Raw genomic sequence first — 13,712 nt, 5'->3', positions numbered from 1 at the left:
TATAGAAATTCAGATAAATTAGAAACTAGAACAGGGAAAAGAACTAAAGGTGAGGAGGAGTAAAATAAAAGAAGGAAAGAACTCTAAAAAGCAGAGGAGGAGACAGAATTTTAGATTATAGCATTGTAATGAGGGAATATGTATTTCTATGATCTTATGAAAAACACAGGCACTGCAGCTGCATAAGATTTAAATAATAAAAGGCTTTCATTGTAATGGGAAATAACAAGGTTGCTAAATAACAGTATTATAGATGTTAAATCAGCAGATCCAGATAATTTTGTCTCCAAGTGCTGTAAAGAGTCAGCTGAGGAGATCTCTTGATCATCATTGATGATTTTCAATAAGTCTTGGAGCACTGGAGCATTTCCAGAGGCTGCAATGAAGCTAATGTTATGCCAATATTTTAAAAGTATAAATGCGACAACTAATTATAGGCCTGTCATCCTGACATTGATCCCAGACAAATTATGGAACAAGTGATATGGGATTTGATGAATAACCTATTAAAAGAGGATAATATAATTAATGGCAATCAGCACAAGCTTATAGGAAAGTCATACTTTTGAACTTGCTTGTAAGCTGATCAGGAAAAGCTATAATCGGACTGATAAGGATAATGCTGATGATCTTGGTTTACTCCTGTAGGTCATTCAGTTTCAAACTAAATATACTGTGATGCTGATGATCTTGGTTTACTTTTGTAGGTCATTTAGTTTCAAGCTGAATGTGCTGATTAACTAAGAAATTGCAAATACCAACTTTACATATTAACTGACCAAAAGCTTCTAATACATGAGTTTTAAAATGCAACTCTATTTAATGAACTTTCAATGAACATGTGTTTTTCTAGTACTGTGCCAGATTTTTTGCCTTATTTGCAGCCTCAGTAAAACTACATTTGTGAAAAATTTGTGGATATCATGGCAACTGGAGTTGTGGCAAATGAAACAAATAAAAAGTTGTTGACAAGAAAATGATGTGCACCAGTAGGTAAGGGATAAAAAATTTAATTTATTATAGACAAAAGAAATCACATATCTAGGAACAATACTGTAAATAATGCTTATGGAATGGGGAAATCTATCCTGGAAATTAAAACCCTAAATTCCTGAGGATGACAAATACTACAACTGGAAAATCTTAATGGAGTCCTCATGTCTGCAGCATTCAGACTCTCTGACAGTGACATACTGGAAAAAGTATAGTGAAAAGTCACAAAATTAATAACATGTAAGAAATTAAATATTTCACATTAAAAATGTGTAGATAAAATTAAGGTACTGCTTTCAGTTTTGTTCTGCAGCAGCTTCTTTCAACACAGTAACAATTCTAATAGGAAGTAGTCAGCTTTTGTGAATATCTCCAAGGTTCACCTAAGACTTACCAAAGAAAATGAAGAATATATTTGTCCATAAAATATATTGTCCATTGCATATTTTGTTCTTTTACTGCTTCTCTGAGACTTTAGGTCTTCTGTTCCTCACTTAAGTGCACAATTGTTTGGTAGTATTCCTCGCCTGTTCTGATGAAGTTCTATGAGAAAAATTGAGACATTTGACTTTACTTGTTCTTATCCATTTTTGTTTCCACTAAATTCAACATAATTCTAACTACTGCTCTCAAGCAGCAATATCAAGAGGAGATATGCTTCTATAATGCTGACTAATTCAGGACCTTCTGAATAGGAGGTAAAAGAGTAGCTGATGTAATTGCTGCTGCTTCTAGTGAAAGGTGATTGGCTGCTGTCCTTAGTGCAAACAGTAGCAATCTCACATTCAAATTGAAACAGTTTGAAAAATATTTAAAGATATTTTAAAAACAAGCACAGTACAAAATTTTGAGTTGACTTTGCAATATCACTACTGTTCTGTAATACATACAACTTAAAGGAAAATGAAGTAGATGCAGATATGTTGATGCTTTCCAAGTAATATATATATATATATCATTTTTGAAAAGGAATAACTATTAAAAAATTATTCTAAGAAATACTATATTAAGCTCCTTAAAGACTACTATTGAATTCTGGTAGATCATTCTCTAAAGACAAGAAGTTCAAGATTCAAAAGATGCACAGTAACATAATTAAAATTGCACTGGAATACAAATTTTTCATAAGCTGAAAGTGTTTCATCCTGCTATTAACTGACAAGAAGCAGCTAAATCATTGTGAATATAACAAATTAACTGGTAACTAGGTATTTTGTAAATACGCACTGTCAAGATACTGGAGTGTGAAATTAGTGAAGCATTTATGCAATATACAGGTATTCTGAATATGATTATACCTAAGGGATGATCTTAGCAATTATAAGTTGCAGATCAGACTAGAACAATTACTCTTTTACATCAGGTGTTAAAATCTAACAGTTTTAATGATAAAGGTCCCTATTTTTTATTCATTCTCTCTAACACCATCTGTATAGATATAGTCAATATAGCCATCCACTAGCATGAGTACAGTTTGCTTCCAATTTTGGGAAAACTGTGTGTCTGGTTTGTTTATTTTGATACAAGACTTATTTCAGTTTTCTGGTAAGAATTCACACAATAACAGTTACCTCCATACTCTCAGCCAGCAGAATTCAGAGGGGTTTCCAGGTTCTTCCTCATATGTCTCTCCTGTCTGTGCCCAGAACAAGGAATAAAAAGGTATGTGAGATGTCAGGTAAATAATGAGTAAGCTCTGGGTACTTTAAACTGGACAGTTTGTCTATTCTTCCTGAACAAAAGAATCCACCGCTTAAAATTGTCTCTGCCTATGGAAACAACTTCTAACATTGTTATTCATTTTTATTTTCTTTTTTCCTCCCTGACATTTAGAATAAAGAAAAGAGATTTTTTTTTTTTTTATTATTATTTTTTATTTATTTATTTTCCCTGTTTTACTAGTGTTATGTATAAAGAAGTGTGAGTAACAGTTCATTGAATAAAACTGATATGGACAAAAGAATAACAAAAAATGAGAGATAGTTTAAAAAACAGCAGTCCAGATGTGAAGATGTATCTAGATCTTTACTACAAGCTCTAGTGCAGCTCTAATCATTTTATACAAGATTCTGTATTCAGTGTGAGCTGACAATTCCCTGTGCAGTTGAACACACTGTGAACCATTTCTAAAGCTCCAGCAGACAAAGTCTGAACTTTAAAAGAATCCCATTGTCTTAAAAAACATAAATTATGACATGACATAAGCTCAGTATTCAAAGTAGTTTTTAGAAAGCCAGTTAAGTTGAAATAATCTCTTATTCTTTCACTGAAGCCAATTTACATAAAGCTTTCCAAGTTATGTTTGGAACAAAAAGAAATCCAATTTCTTTGGATGTGGGCTAGAAAATGCCTTGTTCTTCAGGCAAGTGAAACCACAGATACATGGAGCTGGTCTTTAAATTACTACTGCTTTGTGCTGATGTCCTCCAGCAAGGATTCTTAATTTCATTTTTGTACATATTATCTACTGAATTATAAATCTAGAAACACTGACAACTGGCCTGAAGTAAATCAATTTTAATACAATCTGAAGCTGATTTGGATCTTATTTTCCTCCTATGGCAGGATAATCACTAAGGTAATTTGCATGATTAGTAGAAAAACTCTCAGTACTAAAAATGTATGCATGAAAACCCATGGAGTCTTATTATCTTTTGTATTTCTAAATGCAACTGAACACATTATTTTTTGTTTGGTTGTTGTTGTTTTTTTGTTTTGTTTTGTTTTTTATTTGTTTTTGTTTTTGTTTTTCCTAAGATTCAGGAGTCTACAGAATTAGTACATTAAAAACATTTGTGGGAGCAGATGGTTCATGTATTACAGGTGAGATGGTGGTTTTCATCTTTCCTCAAACTTAAATATTAGATGTTAGTGAAATCAATAATGTCTCATTAAAGCAAGCCGCTTTATCACTAGCCACAGAATTAACATCTGAGGGGATCACCAATTTTTCACCGTGAGGTGATCATTGGCTAATACATAGTGAATGTGGTGTAATTTTCAGCTTCCAGAGTGATGGAGACAATATTAAGAAACACTAATATTTTCTGTAAGAAGTTATTGCAGGAACAATACAAGCACCATTCGCTATGCAACTTAATAAAGCAATTTTTGTTTCTTTGTAATAAGTCATCTGATCTGTCTGAATTTTTCTGATAACAGCTCACCTGTTTCTAAGCTGAAAACAGAACTGTCTTCTTTTCATCAGACAGAAAAGTTCACATGCTGCTGAACATTCATTTGAATGTCCTTATATCAGGGCATGTCCTTATGTAGCAGGAAATTCAAATTTGCCAGGGGTAATAGCTAGCAATTCTCACTCATTCTCTCTAAGCAAATCCAAGCTCTCCAAACTCCTCAATCCAAATGAATGAGGTATGTACATGTAGAAATAAGGTAGAATATAAGCACATTCACCTTCTGTCATGGCATCTTTGTATACAAAATTTGTTCTTGTTCTTACCTCTGCCTATATCTGAGTACTTCCAGGATCAACCAAGGCCATCAGGGTGAAACCAGAGTTTCCTTCTAATCCTGTTTCTAGTCTGGGCAGGGTTTAGGCTCTTTTCTGAAGCTGAGATGGGAAGATCTTTATTTTCCATGTTTGCAGTGGCATATATCTCTGCTGCATCCAAACAATGCTGAGAAGGGAGAAACCTAATTGAGAAAGTGATGTGATTTTTACTGAATAGCAGAGAAAAGTAGCCTAGGAACAACAACAACAACAGACCAATAAGGTAAAGTAAAAATACTTGCAAGCACAGTGGAACTGAGAAAAAAGCTGGGAAATGATGGGAAAGGAAAACATAAAATGGTGAGCCAGTTTCAATGTCTAAAGACACAGAGTGAGACAAGACTGGGTCTGGTTGAATAAATAACCAGGATGAATCATAGAATCATAGAATTACCCAGGTTGGAAAAGACCTTGATGATCATCAAGTCAACCACAGCCTAACCAGTACCCTAACTCTAAAAACCCTCCACTAAATCATATCCCTGAGTACTACATCGAAACGGCTCTTAAACACATCCAGGGATGGCAATTCAACCACCTCCCTGGGGAGCAAAGAAATTAGGTGATAGGCTTAAGGATGAAAAATAAGACAGGAATTTTATGGAAAGAGGAGAAAAAAAAAAAAAAAAAAAAAAAAAAAAAAAGTAAATTAGAGTCTGACCAAGGGCATTAAGGAGGAAAATAATCCAAGAGCTAAGTATAATCTAATAAAAGGCTTTTGAAAGAACATATGCCCTAGTAACATTTTTAGAACAGAAACAATCTAGAAAAATAATAGAGCAGAGTGATCACATGGAGAAATGTCAGAAAAAAAATCAACATATAGAAACTCACAATAATCCTGCTTCAGAAATGCCCTTTCATTGCACTTTATCAGTACTGATAAAATTCTACTTTTATTTGGGTACTTATTTATTCATTTATCCAAAATTTCACAGCATAATTTTCCTCACAAAAATATTCTGGAGATGTATTCAATGTAATAATTAAACAATATTATTGATTTATGTCTGAAGTACCTATTTCAAATGTATTTTAGACTTTTTATACTGGAGGTTTTGTTTATAGAGTTTTCTGAATTATGGAAATATTATTTTTTCTACTGAGAATATTTTATATTCATTAACATATTTTGATGGAAAAAAATAATTGCAGCTTAAACTTACCACCGTGACTCATCAAGAAAGGTGGCAAAATGGCGTTTATTAGGAGTAATCAATACCTTATATACCTTACTACTTCGTCTACGCCCCCTAGGGCAGACGTTTGAAATGCGCGCCAAGGTACATCACAAGGTGTAGCCGGAAACGAGGGGGGGCCACTGTCACGTGACATCTCAAAAAGCCCCGCTATCGCCTATATGTTTACAACATCTCCCCCCCTCCGAATACTACAAGGTTCAGCCTCGTTAGAATCTACAACAGAAGGATAATGGTTCAAAAAATATGATATAAATATAATAAATATAAATATAATAAATATACAAATCAAATGAAGTATTTTAGTTTGAATCTTCTGATAGTACTTGATAGTTAAACATCTTGATGAATGATAGTGTCCTTAATCTGACAAATTTTCTTGAAAATTTGAATATTTATTCATGTATCTTTTTCTATGATTAGCTTACGCTCACAGAAAATTGTGTGTCTCATTTTACTATAATACAATAGAAGAAAGGTAAACCAAAATTATAGCTGGTAAGAAAATGCAAATCCACTCTGAAAAGTTTGCATGTTACTCAGAATGTGTACAAAACATTTCTAATGGGAATGTATGTAGAGATATGTAGGTTAAGAAATGGCACTGTCAAATGTGTGCTCTAAGTGCACTAACTGAAGCAGGAGGATGCTTGAGAATTTACAGTCTATCTATAGTGCTCACTCTTTTGACCTAGTGTAGAATACAAAGTTTAAAAATGAACAAGCAAGCAACAACAACAACAAACAAACAAACAAACAAACAAACAAAACCTTCAACTTGTTTATGTTCTGTGTAACATGTTCAGTTCTGTTTTGGAAAAAAAAAAAAAAAAAGTGCTTCATTATAAATTCCCATTGTTTTTTATCCAGCGTGCACAAATTTTAGTGATTTAGATAAAAGTGAGCAGACATCCGGCTATGAGCAATTTCCATTTCAAAACCTCATCCACATAAATGAGTGTTGGCCAAAGCAAAAATAAAAGGAAGATACAGTCTCTAGTGCAGCTGTGATCACAATAGGCTTAATCGCAACAGAATGTTGAGCTCAGGATTGTACTTCTTCATTTCTAGAACTACTGCATAGTCTAGAAACTGAAACTGAAACTTAATTATCCTACTATGCTTTCATACAGATAAGACAGATGAGACTAATAACAGCTATTGTTGCTAAATAGCCTGGTAAAGAGATTGCATCTGCCATTATAATTTGGACATCTCTTCTGAGTGAGAAAATAATACATTTGTTTTATTTGTGCTATATGTTTCCTTAAAAATACAAATATAATTTCAATAAATAACATCTCTGGATGGAAATGAATTCTGTATCATACTGTATCATTTGTTTGGTACTGTTTTGAGAGGTAAAAAATATATATATATATAATTCAAAAATATTATTATCATTATTTTTAAATTACTTAACATCAAAAATCACTTCTCACAGATCAGAATTTAACTAAGTAAACACACATCAGTTCTCTCAGTGGAAAATGATATGAAGTCATAAGCCTCGTACACACAATCATTCAGTAACGTGTAAATAAAATTTAATACATAGTTTCAAGGAATTAGCTATACACAGTCTTATTCAAATTCTCCCAGATAACTGATTCCATGTTTTTTTTTTTGTTTGTTTGTTTGTTTGTTTTTTGTTGTTGTTTTTTTTTTTTTCAATATAGTGGTGTGAATGGCAAATTCTTTTAGTGTAAAGATACTGGCAAGTCCTTACCATTAATAGATTCATACAACTGTTTCTCTCAACGTAAAGTCATTCTCTTTACCCTGCCACTGTCTTTGACCCATCTGACTATGTCAAGGTCTGGGGACAAGAAAGATGTGGAGCTATTGGAAGGAGTCCAGAGGAGGGCCAGATGCTCAGAGAGCTGAAACACCTTTCATATGAAGAAAGGTTGAGGAACCTGGGCTCATTCATCTCAGAGAAGGCTCACGGAAGACCTCACTGCAGACTCCCAATACTTAAAGAGAGCTGGAAGGAGACCAACTATTCACATGGAAAAAAACTGGCCTCTGAAACTGCATGCTCATTGCCAGTCTGAGGGGGACTCCAAAATAGAAAACTACTGAATTTTTTAGTCACTTAAGCATTGTGTGCCCCCGGTGGCGCACGGTGTTAGAACCGCCGCTTGCAACACCGGAGGGCCCGGGTTCGAATCCCCCTTGTGGCGCAAGGGGTAAAACTGCCGCTCTGCTACACTAGAGGGCTCGAATCCCGGGAGTTGGACTCGATGATCTCTAAGGTCCCTTCCAACTCGCACGATACTATGATACTATGATAGAAAAATAAGTTACTCTTACAAACATGCATGTGTTAGAAATTGACATTCAAATTCTCTTGATGAAAGTGAAATTATTATAAGAGATTTTGACATCTTTTTTTTATTTCATATGACTGTTCAGTGTTCATGTGGGTTTCCTTTATATCGTAGATGTACAACCTTTTGGCTTTTCTGGGCTGCATCAAGTGAAGAGGCCAATTGTCTTAGGGTGCATTTCAAATATAGAGTTAATGTATGTATTAACAAAACTCATGATTATTTTTTTAATATACATTTTCTAAAAGAGAGTAACAAAAACATTATTCAAGCAGTATTTGACTTTTGTGTGTGTGTGTGTGTGCATGTCTGTGTGTGAAACTAATGCATCAGTGTGTAGTTTGATGGAAATAGGTCCCAATCTTAGTAAATTCACAGGGTGCTCACTGGATATTTTTTTTTTTGTCTAATTTCACTTTTCCTGTGCTTCGTCTTTTAAAACAGTTGTTCACAGATGTACATACAGCTAAAAATCAATGATTTGAATAAGGCATGATTGTGAAGTGAGGAATATTCTTTCTTCTGATAAGAAAGATCTTATAAAAGTCTAGTAAAGAGAAATGATGACACTTTTCTTTCATTTAACTGTCCAATAGCAACTGTATATATTTCATTTAAAAATTTGGAGGTAATGTATTTATGTTGAGTGACAACTGAGTCACAAATAAACCAAAAACTTGATGATTTTTTCAGCAATCTTGAAACCTGTTCTCAAATTCCTTAATCAAAAAGGAATGCAAAGTTGTATATTTATGCAATTCACATGACTGTGTTTAGCCATTGTATCAAAAATGCATAGTTATTTGCCACAACTTGAGCATGCCATAACTTAAGTTTAATATCAAATGCTGTTATGGCTTCAAATAAAGCACAGACAAGCTGATTTTTACCTTGAAGACACATGTTCAACTCATGTAAATGAGTGGTCAAATCCATAAAACATGCTACATCTGTGAGCCATTTTTCTTTTTCAAGTTCCAACACCAGTTTTCCTTGTGATTCTACAGCTCATTTCATTTCACCTCACAAATCGTAAACTCTTTTCAGCAATTTACCCCAACTTATCCATCTTACTTCAGAGAAGTTAATGGTGTTACCCTAGTTGGCTTCCATACTTTAAACAGCTCCAAGAATAATCAGTGGCACAGTGATCCCCTGGACTGTACAGAATTCACAACTTTGATGAGGATTTGCATGGCATTGTCGATTTTCAAAGATTACATGCATAAAAGTATCACAGGCACTTGCAACATGTAATATAAGTGGGGTTTGATTTGACTGAATGTGTGTGGTGGGTGCTAAAGGTGGAGTTAACAATGTACAGTGTCCTCCATTCCACAACATCATGCTGTCACCTATATAGCTCACATCATGAAAAGTATCAGTAAAAGTAAGATAATACTGTTCAAAGTTTACAAATACGTGGGGCCACGTTGCTAGCTGTTTGGGACCATATGTGGCCCAGGGGCCATAGGTCAGACACACCTGTATTGGATGCTCTAAATAATCTAATGTCAGTTGCACATTTGCTGGTGATGCCATGGTTTAACATTTGACATCTATATGATTTATCCCCCTTTGCTCTTGCAATCCGTGCTGTTGATCCGACAACTCAAACTGTAGTAGGTCTAAATCCTGAACATTATATAGATTTGCCTTAAAAATGTATTTTTGCTATGGAATATATTAAGTATTAATACATAAAATTATTACCATTATGATTTCTCATACCCTTCATTTACAATTATGTACAAGATTGCAATTATTACTGATAAGACTTTATTCTTTTGGAACTTCTAATGACATTTAAAATTATAGTTATAAATGTGATTCATATACTTTTCATGAATCAGTAGAAGTTTTGTTATATTTTTTGAAATGTAATTTTCCTCTTCATTAAAATTTGTGCAGGCTGTATTCTAAGCTCTGTGATGAGGAGGTATCAGTTCATATCTAAGCAGTTCATGGAGAATTATAAAACAGAGTGCTGAGATAATTAAATAAGTATTAAGTGGATTAGTTGGTCACATCCCAAGGCACTGATAGGGCTTTTCAGTAACAGTGAATTCAAAATGACTACAAAACCTGTTGGTATGATTTCATTCATGGATTCAGTTGTCTTTGAGAACAGGAGCTTTTACTTGCTGCCATATGTCGTACATGTCATTCTACAACAATTAACCAAATGGAAAAGATGATATTCTAATTAATCTTTGTTTTATACATCATTTTAAATATCAGGAAGGTTCTATAATAAAAAAATTACTCCTTGAAAGAATTTCATGAAATCTGTGCTAAGTACAGAACCTTTTATTTTCTGTGTAGAAAATATGAATGCCATACCACAGCATGTCTGCATTACTCTCTAGGGCATGCTCAAAGAATCTGGTGATAGCTGATGACTGGCTGTCACAGGTATATATTGTAGACAATTAAATTTAAGTCTGAAAAGCCAAATGGCTGCTTCTTATGACTTGCATACCAAAATAACATCAGTGAACAGCAGCTATTTTCATCCTTACTTGAAGTCCCCTCCCTGACAAAAGAAAAATAAACATCACAAAACAAAATAAACATACTGTCTTATGTCTTACTGACATAAGAAGTTGATTTAAATGCTAGATTTCTAACATTTTTTTTTCACTACAGATTAAGAGATTTACACATTTTCAAAGACAAAAAGGCAGACTTGCAGAGATCCTAAAATGTATTTGACTGTGCAATTTTGTCATTCATCAAAAATATTGCCTAATTCTATTTATTTATTAATTTATTTATTTATTTATTTTCCCCTGGAAAAATAGATGTTTCCCTGCTTTATATGTTTAATGCTAACCTGGTGTTTACTTTTAAACAGTTACTTAATTAAATGTAATACTTATATCAAGATTAACAGGATTCCTTTTGCATGGTGTCTTAGAACCCAAATAATGCATTCCAGTAAGCTAAATACAGAAGAATCAAAGAATTGGCTAAGTAAATGAATTGTTCTTGTACAATAGAACAGTGGCCAGACTTCCTAAATTGACGGTCACAAGGAGAACAGATAGAAACTAACTGCAATGTTTGTTTTTTTTTTTCCTTCTGCTTTGGAAATTCTAATTATTCATCTTCTTGCCTACTGGCAGATCTCACTGCTAGGCATGTGATGCAACGCTGGGATGGCAGCCTGAAGAGAAAACTATTTCAAAGTAGAAAGCTATGAGCAGCCACAAGTAGCTCTAAATAACACTTTGAAATAACTTGGCATCCTTTCTTTCTATAACTTTGTTCCAATTTCCTTGCTTTTGTATTCAGCCTAGAGAAAGGTTCTTAAGCATGGGAACTGTTTCACTGCAGATATTTTAGTGCATGTCAATTAATCAAATGTCTATATAGTAATCCTTTACAACTGTACAGGAAATGTTGGCTTTCTCTCAGAATTTCCAGTGTTAAAAATCTGATGAATTAACTTTTAGTTTCATCTCTGATTCCCTGGAAATATGTCTTTGACTTACGAGCTTCATCCATTTATAAGCCTTCTCTAAAGAATAACACTGTTACATTTTTCTTCTTTTTCTTTCTGCATTTTTTGCAGTGTTTTTTTAATGTCAGATCCACATCTTCCTGACCAGCCTTTCCATTTTGTTTCACATATTAATCTCTGATGGATTTGTCTTTGGATCTCTGAGAAGTTTTCCTTTGTGACTCAATTTAAATTCTAAGTAACAAAATGCTAAAGATTCCCAAGATGTTTCACTAAAGATTCTTTTCTTCAATAGAACCCCTGGCTCAGCTTGTGAATTACAGCGACATCCTGAATTATCAGCAGGTTATGAAAGGAAATTTATTTTAATAGGCCAAAGACCTGTGGATAACTTTCCTTAATTGCTTATATTTTTTCTTAAGAAAGAAAAAGTAAAAGACGTAGTTCTGTTCCATAATTAGCAGAAAAAAATAGGAAAGTAAAATCAGCAGGTAATTATAATTAGTTATTTATTCCAGTGTTTTCCAGGCTTCAGTCAGCAAAGTTATTTGCTGGTAACAAGCTTATTTTGCATTCTCATAGCTCTGTATTTACAACTGCATACCCTTATGACCAGTTTTGAAATAATGAGATTCCAGACAATTCCAGTTTTATATGTTCATTATTTAAAAGTGATTTTCTTAAAGAAAATATGTATTTATATAAATAGAAACTTGAAACATTTTGTCAGCATTGTGTTTGTTATAGTTGTTGATTGGTTGGTTGGTTGGGTTTGTTTGTTTGTTTTTTTTGTTGTTTGTTTGTGGGATATTGTGTTGTTTTGTTTTGTTTTCCAGAAGAGTCGGAGTAGAGGAAATACTTAGGTTACCAATACACTGTACAGCTTGTTTTGCCACCAAGTCTCTGAGGTCTTCTTTTTTCTAGTATTTTAAAATCTCTACAGGCTGAGAAAACTAGTAAAGTGGATATAAAATCCTCCACTGAAGTGACTTTATGCAAATGAGTAATGCAGTCTCAGGGATGTTTATCAGCCCAATCTGTTTCTGTCTTAGCATTAACTTCATAACATATGTTTGCATCTATTTTATGATGCTGGTAGCACTTCTCTCATGTGAACCAGGAATTGGCCTGAAAACTTTTGAGTAGTAGCAGCTTGCTATACAATATAGGAAGCCACTGTATAGATCCTTAAAAATGATTTCAAACATTCCCTAAGCATCACTTAAATAAACTGCTCTTTTGAAGGATTGTAGAATAAATTGATGAATTGATTCCAGACATTACACATTCTGATGCATTTTTTCATGCTAGACTATACTGCTTTGTGTCATTTCTTGTGACTTCCCTACTGCTTTGTTTTCGAAATTTTTGTTTCTTTAGAAGAAAGAAAAAAATAAGTGTTTTTTTTTTTTGTTTTTGTTTTTGTTTTTGTTTTTTAATAATATAGACAATACTTATTACTTTCTACTGGCTATCTATTAAAATAAACACAGCCTACATAATGTGAACAACTTATTTAAATATCATCCTCATGAAAATAGTTTTCTATTACACAGAATTCTTTTTTAAAGTAGATTTCCTTTTTGGACTGATAAAAATGGAGTAGGGTATATAAACAGTCTACATCAAATTGACATTGTGTTTCTTCTGTTTGTAATAAAAATAAAAATTCAAAACTGAAAAGCTTCTTGGCATTTTTAAAACTTTACACTTCACAATTTTAAACACTGTTTGCATGACTGCAAATTCATTTTAGAGGGTGCCAGGTTTCAGTTGCATGATCTTACAAATTCTCAACTGTATAAAAGTCCACTGATCAGGGAAATATATTCTGTATTTCTATCTCTTAAGCTTTTTTATAAGATCCTGAATAAAATATAGTTTTGTTAATGAAAAAATGAAGGACAGGACAAGGCCTGGGCTAGTCATGCCATAGGAACGATACAGTGGACAGTCAATATTCATAATTTCCTTGTCACAGCTGTGGTAGCAGGAGGAATAAAAAGAGAGAACCATGATAGTTTCAGATAGGAAGACCTTCTTGCTCTGTAGCAGTATCTGTTACCCTTGTTCATTCCTTTGGAGCTGGTAGAGAAGTGAGCCCAGCTTTCCACATCTCTCATACAGCAGGGAATGTAGTGGTGCAGTGACTGTTTTTCTGACTCCAGCAAGAAGCTGGCTTCAAAACACTGCACAAGTGGAAGCTC

At 33.6% G+C, this 13,712-nt stretch overlaps 1 long non-coding RNA gene across 1 annotated transcript; it reads right to left on the bottom strand.

Moving 5' to 3' along the window:
- Positions 1–1,345: 1,345 nt before the first annotated feature.
- On the bottom strand, positions 1,346–4,750 carry LOC140256663 (uncharacterized). The gene is made up of 3 exons (XR_011904875.1): positions 4,457–4,750; positions 2,565–2,629; positions 1,346–1,536 (listed from the first exon to the last, which is right to left on the bottom strand). It is a non-coding gene; the product is annotated as an uncharacterized lncRNA (long non-coding RNA).
- Between the last annotated feature and the right edge of the window lie 8,962 nt (positions 4,751–13,712).

Source organism: Excalfactoria chinensis, chromosome 1, assembly GCF_039878825.1.
Source record: "Excalfactoria chinensis isolate bCotChi1 chromosome 1, bCotChi1.hap2, whole genome shotgun sequence".
NCBI classification, from domain to species: Eukaryota; Metazoa; Chordata; class Aves; order Galliformes; family Phasianidae; genus Excalfactoria; species Excalfactoria chinensis.
This window is presented reverse-complemented; position numbering and strand designations above follow the sequence as displayed.